Source organism: Amblyomma maculatum, chromosome 2 (genome assembly GCF_055883805.1).
Source record: "Amblyomma maculatum isolate TAMU_Amacu chromosome 2, ASM5588380v1, whole genome shotgun sequence".
Classification (NCBI taxonomy): Eukaryota; Metazoa; Arthropoda; class Arachnida; order Ixodida; family Ixodidae; genus Amblyomma; species Amblyomma maculatum.
In genome coordinates this window covers 167,723,857-167,735,404 of record NC_139345.1, presented here as the reverse complement: position 1 = coordinate 167,735,404, position 11,548 = coordinate 167,723,857, and the positions used below count along the sequence as shown (strand labels likewise).

Genomic DNA, 11,548 nt, shown 5'->3' with positions numbered 1-11,548 from the left:
GGAAAAGACAAACTAGAAACTTCCTTAATACTTTTATTCGTAGTTTGCTTTTATAAAGCGTACTAATAATATACCTATTATTCTTCGCGTATGCACGTATTCCACCAAACTGTGAGACGCAAAGATCAAATAACGTTGGTGCAGAAGAAAAACAATGTAGATAACTACAGGCAAACATATTTTTGTTCGTAAGCGGAAGGAATTCTGAGCCCGATACAGAATAGGAGGTCGATATTTCTTTGTAGCCTGATATGTTGCACAGATGCACGCGTTATCGTATTTCCAGGTGACCCATTTAGAATTTGCCGGAACTAGTTGCAGTTGTGTGGAGCTGCCATCGCGCTACGCACTCAGTGGATTTCGCGCACACTACCACACTTTGGTGAGTCTTGCGAGCAAGATAACATCCGATAATTAAGTTGACGGTGTTTCTTGTCAAGCCAGAGTTAAAGCCCGGCTTTTCATTTCTTTCTATTGTTCCACAAACATATCCCGCCCTGCTTTTTTTACGAATTTCAGGTGGCGGGAGCGTGGGCGATGTCTCAAAATAGGCTGTGGCTAAAGGTACGTCGGACGGACCCGATCAATGGTTTTACAGGTACGTCCGACGGATCCGGTGCGTTTTTCTTCGGGATACATCGGACGGATCAGGGAAATATTTTTCAGAGGTACGGCAGACGGACCCGATCAGGGGTGGACCCGATGTGGTTTTCTCCGGGGTACGTCGGGAAAGCCAGACGGATCCGGGAAATATAGGTGGGGTTCAGGTTTACGTCCGACGGACCTAGCTGATGCATTTTTCACCGGGATACGCAAAGTAGATGGGCCTTGAGATACATCGGAAAAGCCGAACGGATCCGAGAAACCGAATGTTTGGTTGTAGTGGTTCTAGGTTGTAGCAACAACTTGGTAGCGATAGCCAAATGTGGCCAAATCGAAGTTGATACGAGGTGCGCGAGGTGCAAGTATGTACTGCATGCGGGAAATGTGAAATTGCGAAGCATAGTGCAGTGGCAAGAATAGTGCTTAGACCACGTTATGGCATGGAGATCGGTTTACGTGAGTTGGACCGCGGCAGGGTGGCAAGCACAACCAGCGCGCTAGCGCATGTAATCGCGGTGTTGACGGCCAGCCCGCGGCCCGCACGCCCGCTCATTTGGTCCACGTATAAAGGTAAGTAGTTTTGATTCTTTAAAGTTTTCTCACTATCATTTGTGATTAAATGCGCCACGTAACGCGTCGCTTTCTGCTTGTATTGAGGTTTAAATGCGCTTTGCAGTGCTGCAAATTTACATATATACAAGCAGCGCTGACAAAGCTGGGTACCGCCGGCGTGTCTCTAGCCCAAGCATCACGTCATTTTTGTTTGCTGTACGACTGGAGGTGTAGGCGCCGGTTTGTGCTTTCCGTGAGATGCTGTGATGTACGGACTATGTCCTGCAAGACTGCTGTGATGAGTGCGCCGATGTCCGGAACAGACATCAGCGCGTCCATTTATGATCGCCGATGTTCCACGTGCATGTCAGTGTTTATTAGGTGCAGTGGTAAGTCCAAAAAAGTCGCGTAAAGAGAGCGTCGTGGGAATTTATTTACATGCGCTGTGCAACAGTCAGACGACAATAAGTCATCGACAATTTTTTATCGGACTGCACTACAGAGCTCAAAACTCGGAAAATGATATTTCTACAAAGTACACACCTATTGTTTACATTTGTGTGTTTTGAAGCTTCGAAAAAAAAAAAAATTAAACGGCAATACTTTAACCTGGCCTTGCACAAAGTTGCTGGGTATGCACATGATACAGTTATCGCATGTTTGAGTGGACAGAAAATTAAGTGCCCAGCCCACACCGCCGAGATGCGCATTACTACATATTCTATGGTAAGGCAGACAAAAGTAAAGAAAAATAAAGTGCCCCTGCCCGTGCTACTAAATATAACGGCCTGCGCATTACTACAGGTGAAATGATTCAGGTTTCTGTAAAATATTAGCTGCCTGGCACAGCACCTTCCTAAATATTCAGGCTTTGTACTATTGTTGAAGGGCCACTTTATCATAAATAAAGGAACGAATATGCTGTATGTGCTAATAACTAGGGCTTTTTCAATTATTATGTTCACATTTTTTGTTTTCGCTTAGTTTATTTTGCTTTTTAATGCTAGACAAACAAAAATGTCACACTTTTAAACTTTTCAGTCCAAAGCTGAATATGAATATCTGCCATGCATTTGGCAGCTGTAATGCTGGAAGGGTTGACTTGTATAGGATGCAATTACACGCTACGACATCTCAGCGGGGCGTTCCGCTGCTTGCCCCAAGGTCGTGATACTTAATCCCAGTGATGGCAGCCACACTTTGTCGGAGGCAAAATGAAAACGCATCTGTTTCCTGCGAGATGTCAACGCAAAGTACAAAGCCCAGGCAGTTAACCTAATCTTGAGCTTTCCACTACAGTATTCTTTATAGCTACATATGCAACTTTAGGATGTGAAACCTTACATGCCACAGGTAGGGTGTTTTTAAATTTTGTAACCTCTCACCTATGCTGTGCAACATTTGGCTAACTGTAGTTCTCAAACAGTTGTTGAAGATTAAACCAAAGTAGTTCTTGCTGTGGTTTCCTGCTTGGATTAATTTGCTAATTGCAGTTCTTTGGAACTTGCATCAATGCTGGACAGTTTAAATAGCAGGCAGTTGAATTACAGGAATGATGTGGATCATGCATTTCAGTTCTGACAAATGGAAAGTAATGGACTCTTCCATGCATGCACAGGTGCCCTTAGACAAATACATAATCGGGTGTGTGATTGTGACACATATGAAGGGTCGACAGAAGGCCATGTGGAGCCAGTGTGGTATCCTTCATGAAGGCTAAAATAAAATTGTACAACAGCTGCTGTCCCATGCAGAAAATAACTGGTCATTTTATGTATGATTAACTGACCATGAACAGCATCTTACTCAGGGTATGATGTGACTGATATCTGCTTTAGCATCACAAAACAACTACAGCTATGAGGGACGCAACAGCTGAGGGCCCCGGTATATACTCGACCACCTAGGGTTCTTTTACATGCACTAACACCGCACGGTGCATGACAGCCTATTGTTTGCCTCTATTGAAATGCCTCTGCTGTGGCTGGAATCAAATCCGCTTCCGTGGGTTCATCAGCCAAGCATTCTTAACTACTGAGCCAGCACAACAGGGTCAAGTAACAAAATGCATTCCAATACATTTCCTTCTGCCTGTGGTTTCCTTCACAGAACTAATGTATACAAGAAAAAGTAAATAGCAAAAAACACCAGTTTTATTGCACATTATATTCACATATCAGCAAACATTCTCTAGGAAGAAATTTCTCATACTGTTTGCATGAAAACCAGGAACATCTTACAAAAACAAATATTTGCACTTACTGCACTCCAATTGTTAATGGGCAAGGTTGCATCTATGCTATTACACTGCACTTCTCACAAAACCACGAGCTCCATCTTCTTTGGCCAATCACTTGATAAAACTAACGGAGACAGATGCCGCACACCACAGACTGGTCGTCTCTCAACATATCGGCATTCTTTAAGGAATAACAGCATGAGACGAAAGACAAGGAAGGAGACAACACCTGCGCTGACTATCAACTGCAGTTTATTAGAAATACCCTATATCTGTATTCGCTGCATTTCAATTTCATGTCTTTCCACTTAGCTTCAACTGTTACCAACATTACTAATCACCCATGTTTTGTGAAATACTTTTTTTTTTACAGTGTTGAGATCACCATCCTCGTTAACAATGGTCTCGGGCATTCTTGATGCTATCATTTTCCACACCTGGAAGAACGAAGAAAATGACGAGCCATGAGCAGAGAAAAAATTAGGGAGACATCTAATCTCCACCTGTAAGGGTATGATGCGCTAGCATTAATATGGCTCTTGTCTGCGGATCCCACTGTGGATTTACAGTAATTTGCATGCCCTTTGCTACACACCTAATCACTAACTCCTCAATTCATGTCTCTGTTATCTTACACATACTCATCAGCATACGGTCTTAGGCTGCCTGTTATGCGATAGACAACCTGGCATAAACCTCTGTAAGCTTCACAATAACCAAACTGTTCAAACATGCCTCCATGACCTAGGAGTAACTTTTCTTATTTGAAGCTGAAACGCCCCAGAACATATTTCAAAATATAACTTTGTAAGCTCGAGTTAACAGCTCCTGCCATTCGTGTGGCCTCATGACATTTGGTTTGTGCACGGGGTCCATCTGTTAATCCTGCTGGTTAACATGCATGAAAAAGACATTTTCGCACAAACATTGGTGGTAAATGGTCAAACGGTGCACTGCGGATTCTGAAATGTATGCCTATGTGCATGCAAGGGCGGCATCATTACATAACATGATCAAGAGCTCTGTCAATACCTGCAGTTAGATGGAACTTCAATGCTCATTAACTACCACCTCATACAATGGTTGTTGTTACCACAAGACCTGTTCTAACAGCATGCTGACACCATTCCACTGAGTGATGGACATATATGCATACCTTATAGATAGCTTATGATTGTGGGTCTCATTTTTTTCTATGACTTCCAAGGAGTTCCATTCGTCAGAAACCCTACAATTTTATGAAAGGGGACAGGGTGAATATGCTGCCTGAAGATACCAAGAAGCTCGTGCAAAGAAAATTGAGAGTGAAGTGGCTGGAATTTTGAAACATTCAAATAACAACAAACTACATTTTGCCAACTTGTTATCGAGGAATGGAAATCATGCAGTCATCAAAAACATATCATGGAGGACATTTTAGGTCATCTTCACAAAAGACACACCCACACCTTACACACAGCTTCATACTTATGAAAGAAGCCAAACCAATATGCGACGAGTGTGGAGATAAACTAACAATAAACCATATCTTACATGTGTGCAAGACTTGAGAAAATAAGAGGAAAACATTTTGTACAATTTTGCAATAGATCCCTCTCCATCCCAGCATGCTCCTAGGAGAGACTGCACTAGTTCAAATCCCCTGCATTTTTGGTTTCCTAAAATGAAGCGATGTTCCTAAACAAGCTGCATCCTAAACAACATTTTAGTCATTACACACAAAGTAAATACATTAAACCTTGTTCTTGGTACATGACAGCATTAGCCGCTTATGCACCATAAAAACCAACGCAACAGTTATAAGCTTTCGGTCAGGTGTGGTCCTTCGCACGACAGCGCTGTCCTGCGAGTCTAACGTCCCAGCGATCGGAAAGTGACCTTATCCAAATTCTACCATAACTTTAAGAACCATCAAGGCGATTCTACAAATCTCTGAAGACGCGCGGGTGTTCGGTTTCGACTGGAGTACTCAACTATTTTATCAGCGTCCGCCTGCTTTGCTTCTTGAAGACAGCCTGGAGTGACGAGTGTTAAAGACACGACATTTTTGAACATTTAGCGTGTTTCTGAAGGCGTTGCTTTCCATTACAGAGCCCATTAAAAACAGCAGAATGCCAAACGCCTCCTAGGTTGGCTTTCTAGCAAGACAGCGCTGTAACGTGGAAAATCGCTCCGCCGGTCCAGCGCTGGCCGCCGTGGGAACACGGATGCGTGGTTGCAGCAACGATCGCTTGCATGACACCCTTTGCAAAAATTCCCAGTCAGCTTCTGAAACGAAATGTGCAGCGCAAATTTTCTACAGCGTACCGAAATCCGGCTTCACATGCATATCTTCCCCACGTTTCAAAGCTGAGGCCGTTCAGTCGGGTCACGCTAACCTCGAGCATATATGTTCGCAAAGTTCAACGACGAGAAAAAGATGCCGGCTCAGCACTTGTCTGGTCTTCCCTAAAGTAGTAGTAGTAATGCACTTTATTTAGGACTCAAATTAAGCGTTCAACAGGTCAGCTGCCTGTTGTACCAAGGCAAGTACCAAAGAACATTGCGGTTCGTAGGAAAGCGGATCATTCGCGCTTCCGGCTTTCCGGTTGTGCACTCATGTATTGCGGTGCAGCGGGTCTTCGCCTCGAGGAGTCGACGTGCAGTTCACCGCTGTAGCAGCGTAGGCTTCTAGTAGATTCGGGGTGTCTTTTGCCATGACTCTGAGGAAGAATCTAAAGGAACGATCTAACTAGAAACATCCCATTTTATTTGTCTGCATGTGAGAAACGAGCATATGGCCGAATTTTCTGCACGGCGAGGTGTGTGTTGCGCCGGCGCTCGATTTTCGGAGGTCGAGGCGGGATCTAAGACAGCGTAAATGCTAGAAATAGCTCGCTTGCATTACGGGCAGATCGAGGTGATAGTTTAGTGCGAAGCGAAAGCTGCTAGTGAATGTGCGTATCTCGATGCCAGATGGTGGAGCTGGAGCTATGTGCGTGAAAATTAAGCGATGCTTGCCGTACACAATCCTGAGTTAAGACAACATCGTGATCTATGTTAGAATGGGCGAACTCTTCGTAGCATCTCATCGAAAGTCGCCGCTAGCTGATATCATAGAGGATAAGATTTACGCACGCGTAGCAAGCGGAATGCGGACATATATGCGTTCGATGTGCATATAGCCATGAGCCTGTGTATCGACGTCCGCCGTATCTTTGCGAGAATCGAATGGATACGTCGGACGTATCTTTAGACACTTTGCTCAAAATAATAGGGTAGTCGGGGGATGAACTGCGCACATGAACACGATTGGTTTAATTTCATTTTGTTTATTAAGATTTAGGTTCCCAACGTGACTGTGGTAGTAATGGAGGGCTCCGGAAATTGCGGCCAACTAGGGTTCTTTAACTTATAGTAAAAATGCACAGTACACGGGCTCTTTGCTTTTCGCCCCCATCGAAAAGTGGCCGCCTCGGCAGGGATTGAACCCGCGGACACCACAGCGGGGTATGAGAGCACTAACAATTCTTTTTAAAATTTGCCTGAAACTTTCGGAATGCTGCATGCATTGCTGCTGCAGCTGCATGTACTTATGTAGATAATAGTGAATGTTTAGTCCATCGATAAATGTTGAAATTCAATGATTGCTGTCATAGAACCGTGGTTCGTAGAGTTTAGACGTGCCACTGACGATGAAGTGATCAAGTCCACTGTGCGGTTTTCAGACATCTAGGCAAAAAGTAAGCAGTAATATAAATTTCAGTATATAGTATAGCTTCAGTAAATGTTTATTACATGTCATCATGTTGATATTTTGCCGCTTTTTGATACAGTCGACCTCTGCAATGCATGATCGACAAAGAGCCCGCCACCGCCATGACCGCCCTTCCAAACCTAATGGCAACGATTCGCTGCTGCCATCTATCGGGATGATTGATGAACGGAGAGAGGATGGTTCGTTCTTGCATCTCTGGCTGGCGTCACATGCATCTCCCAGCGGTTTGATTTCTTTCCGGCTGTCTGTAGCTACTAGTTTTCCTGATAATTACCGTTTTTTTTTTCTAATGTTCCTTACACGTAACATATACAGGTCGTAATAACACTTTCCTCGCATTTATTCCTTATCCTCGGGACAATGGAGCCGCATATCCGGAGCTTTCGCTGAAATGGCCGCATAACCATGCCGGATTATGTCGGTAAATTTTATTAGCACACAACTTCAACCCCTCCGTTATTTTCACGTCTTATTATTCCTTTAATTGTCACAAAATGGGCTATCACGCAAAAGGTGGGAAGAATACGTTACATTATCAAAATCGTAATTTTAGACTCTGATGATTTTTGATGATCAATGCATTCAAGCAGTGTCTTGTGCAAGGAAATTTTACTGCTCAGAGAACAATACAGCTCGTAAACATGGATGCTTATATTAAAGCCAGTGACTTCAAACTGCGTTGTATTCATGCGGCGGGCATAATCTACCGCCTGAAAAATATGGTCATTGCAAATCGAGTAAACTCCTCACTAAGCAACCAGAATCACAACAAGAGTACTTTGCAAAAATTACAGAATGGGCCACTAAGTTTTGAATGCTAAACTAAAGATTCCAATAGGCATTTCAACTTATGCACGACTCCTGCGACGTCTTCTCTAACAAAACCAAACATACAGTCTTCATCTTCTACATATATGTGACCGTGAATTTAACAGGAATATTAGAAAGTTGCTTATTTAGTGGTCGGAACAGCTCACAGTTTCAGTGCTCTCGTGCATTATTCACAGTGGCACAATAACTAAGGCGTCAAAACAATTAATTATTGAACGTATTAGAAAAACTGTTTTCCTGCGAATAGTTTGCTTGAAAGTACTGAAAGCAGCTCCTGACTAACATATATCTGTTTATGACTCACTCAGGATGAAAGAAAAAAAAAAAAAAAAAAGACATGTCGAAATAAAATCTACCCAACACAATTTGTCAAGTAGAAATACTGCTGTTAAGCGATTGGCCCGCCGCTTCATGTCGATTGCCACATGGTTGTAGTGGCCGCATTACTCTGGAAAGAATGTCAGCGCACGATATGTGCACGGGCAAATGGCCTGTCTAGATGCCAAACTGCGCACCGAACAAGGTACCCACAATATATTTAAAGCGTTGTTTATAAGATATCTCTTCAGTGAGGGAAACAATACATTGGACAGAGCTGAAGATGTGCCAGTAATAGGATAAGAGGGCACGCCGCAGCACTATCAAAGAAACTTGGCGCCAACCTTGCGGCGCACTGCAAGGACTGTCTGACATGCAAAAAACAAAAGTGCCCAGCCGCCTTTCATAACATGCAGGCTTTGAAAAATTACGACGTGTAATTAGTAAAGATGGAAGTGAAGTTAGCCATGGGGTCATATACCTGCTGCGGTCATATATATGCTATAACATAGTACATCAGCATGTATGACTTGGTGCAAGGAAGGCTGTCCTAGTTTGACCTTGAAGGCCGAGCGAGAGCTCGTTGTGACGGACGGAATCAGGTTTCGACTTTGTAGTGAGTGGAGCTACCGCGGTAGGTGTGCTATTTGTAGTGCGAATGACTTGGGCCAGTTCCTTTACTTCTTGTCGGTTGGATGAATCTTGCACCAGCCAGAAAAACTGCTGCTTTTCTACGCCTAACATTTCATTATCATGCATTGGTTATTCTCACACCTGGGGGTAGGCGGGGATTCCAGCTGCCATGGATTCCAATTACACTCCTGACAGGCCAGTTTAAGTCTATATAATGAAATAAAACAGCGCAAGGAACGGGACGAAACACGGAGGGAAACATGGGCGCCCGTGTCCGTGTTTATTCCCTCCGTGTTCTGTCTGTTCCGTCCCGTTCCTTGCACTGTTTTATTTCATTATGCAGTAACAGCTAGTCCGGCATTTTGCACTTCAGTTTAAGACTTTCATGTCGTTTGTGGAAGGCTATAGGACCAAAAGGTTTTCCCCCATTTCCACACCATTATATACTGAGATTTCTAAAGTGCTCTAGTGAAGCTAAGCGCCGAAACCAGCACACGAGATGTTAAGTGCAGTTGACAGGCGTTCACAACGAACGAATTGTAGATGAAATGCAATTTGGGGTTCGCTTCCTCTTACAACTCTTCCGTCCAGGGGCGTAGGGGGGGCAGGGGGTGTTATGGGGGGGGGGGGGGGGGTAAGGTGCTTCGGCACCCCCTATCCCCCTTTGCCAAAACTGTTCCTTACTGTCATGCACTGCCACGCGCTGCCTCCCGCAACTTCTCGTTAACTCAATTGCTCTCTTCCTTTCTCCTACCACAAAGCTTCTTTCATGGCAGCTTGAAGGAATACATTTGAAAAATTAAAAAAAGTCTCTAATTGTATATACGTGTCTTGCTAGAAATATTTGCCTCAATCTATCTAAAAGGTGAAACAGCTGATGAGCTGCGCTAAAATTTCGCATTGAGAAGTAACGTAATCGTGGGCAACTTTTTTTCATTCTTCTCTAATTTTTCTTTTGTCCGCACGAGGCAGCGGAGGTGGCTCAGCTACAGAGCCAGTAGCAGGCCCGTGCATTTTCTTTTCTTTCTTCCTTCAGTCGCAACAACATTAACATCGCGCAGCACACGGACGCCTCTGCGTACGCTTACATGGAAACATCCGCCGGCGGTCGGGATCGAACCCGGGTACTCCTCCTCCGTAGGGGAAGGGAGGAAGGTGGGAGGGAAAGTAGAAAGAGAGAACGAGGAGCCGTAGTCGAGCATCTTAAATACTGCACAACAGCGGCAGTTGTTGTTGTGGCTGTAGGGAGAAGGGGCCTGCTACTAGCTCTGTAGCTGAGCCCCCTCCGCTGCCTCGTGCGGACAGAAGAGAAAATAGAGAATAAAGGAAAAATAAGAGTGAGAGAAAGACGCGCCGCAACCAAAGCCGTCGTCCACCAGGTAGGTCATCGCCGCTTGCGGCGGGGGCTAGTCTGTTACCGAATTTTTATCTGTTTTAGGCCGTCATTGCACTCGTCAATGCTTCGGTGGTGGACGACGGCTGCTGTTGCGGCCCACGTCTTTCTCTCCCTTTTCCTTTTCTTTTTCTAATTTCTCTTCTGTCTGCCCAAGGCAGCGGAGGTGGGTCCCGCCGGGGTGGTGCAGTGGTAAGACACCCGACTACTATGCCGGAGTACCCGAGTTCGAACACGACCTCGGCGGCTGCGTTTCGATGGAGGCGAAACGAAGAGGCGTCCGTGTGCTGTGCTAATGTCAGCTCACGGTAAAAATCCCCAGGTGGTCGAAATTACTCCGTAGCCCTCCACTACGGCTCCTCTTTCCACTTTCACTCCACCTTTCACCCTTCTCTTATGGCGCGGTTGAGGTGTCCATAGAAAACAAGTGAGACAGTTACCGCGCTTTTCCCTTCCTATAAATCAATCAGCGGAGGTGGCTCAGCTACAGGGCCAGTAGCAGGCCCGTGCATTTTCTTTCCCTTCTTCCTACAGCCACAACAACAACAACAAGGGTGCAATGACGGCCTACAACAGATAAAAAAATTTGTTGGCTGGCTAGCCCCCGCCGCAAGCGGCGTTGACCTACAGTCCCAGCCCCGTAGGGCCAGGAACAGCCACCCTTCACCACCTCATCAGGAAAGGAACGCCGCAATATCTGTTAAGTGCTTTTACGCTTTCTATCAAATCTTCCTTCTTTCCCTTACGACGCGCTTTGGGTGTCCGCTATAGTAATTGATTGATATATAGGAAGTAGTGGAGGGCTACGCAGTAATTTCGACCACCTGGGGAGCGGACGTTAAAGATCCCCAGGTGGTCGAAATTACTGTGTTGCCCTCCACTACGGCTCCACTTTCTCCCTTTCCACTTTCATACCTACCCTCCTTCCTTCCCTTACGGCGCGGTATGGGTGTCCACAGAGCAAGCGCGAACCAATTATTATATATATATAGGAAGGGGAAGGCGTGGTAACTGTCTCACTTGATTTCTGTGGACACCTCAACCGCGCCGTAAGGGAAGGGAGGAAGTTGGGAGTGAAAGTGGAAAGATAGAAACAGGAGCCGTAGTGGAGGGCTTCGGAGTAATTTCGACCACTTGGCGTGCGTTGACATCGCACAGCACACGGACGCCTCTTCGTTTCGCCTCCATCGAAACGCAGCCGCCGAGGTCGGGTTCGAACCCG

General features: G+C 45.2%; 1 long non-coding RNA gene across 1 annotated transcript in view; it reads right to left on the bottom strand.

Annotated features, from left to right (window-relative positions):
* Nucleotides 1-3,308: 3,308 nt before the first annotated feature.
* Nucleotides 3,309-11,548, bottom strand: part of LOC146200388 (uncharacterized) — an 89,815-nt gene continuing 81,575 nt past the window's right edge. Inside the window, exon 3 of the long non-coding RNA XR_014704823.1 lies at nucleotides 3,309-3,831. This is a non-coding gene — a long non-coding RNA (uncharacterized LOC146200388). The remainder of the gene's footprint in view (nucleotides 3,832-11,548) is intronic.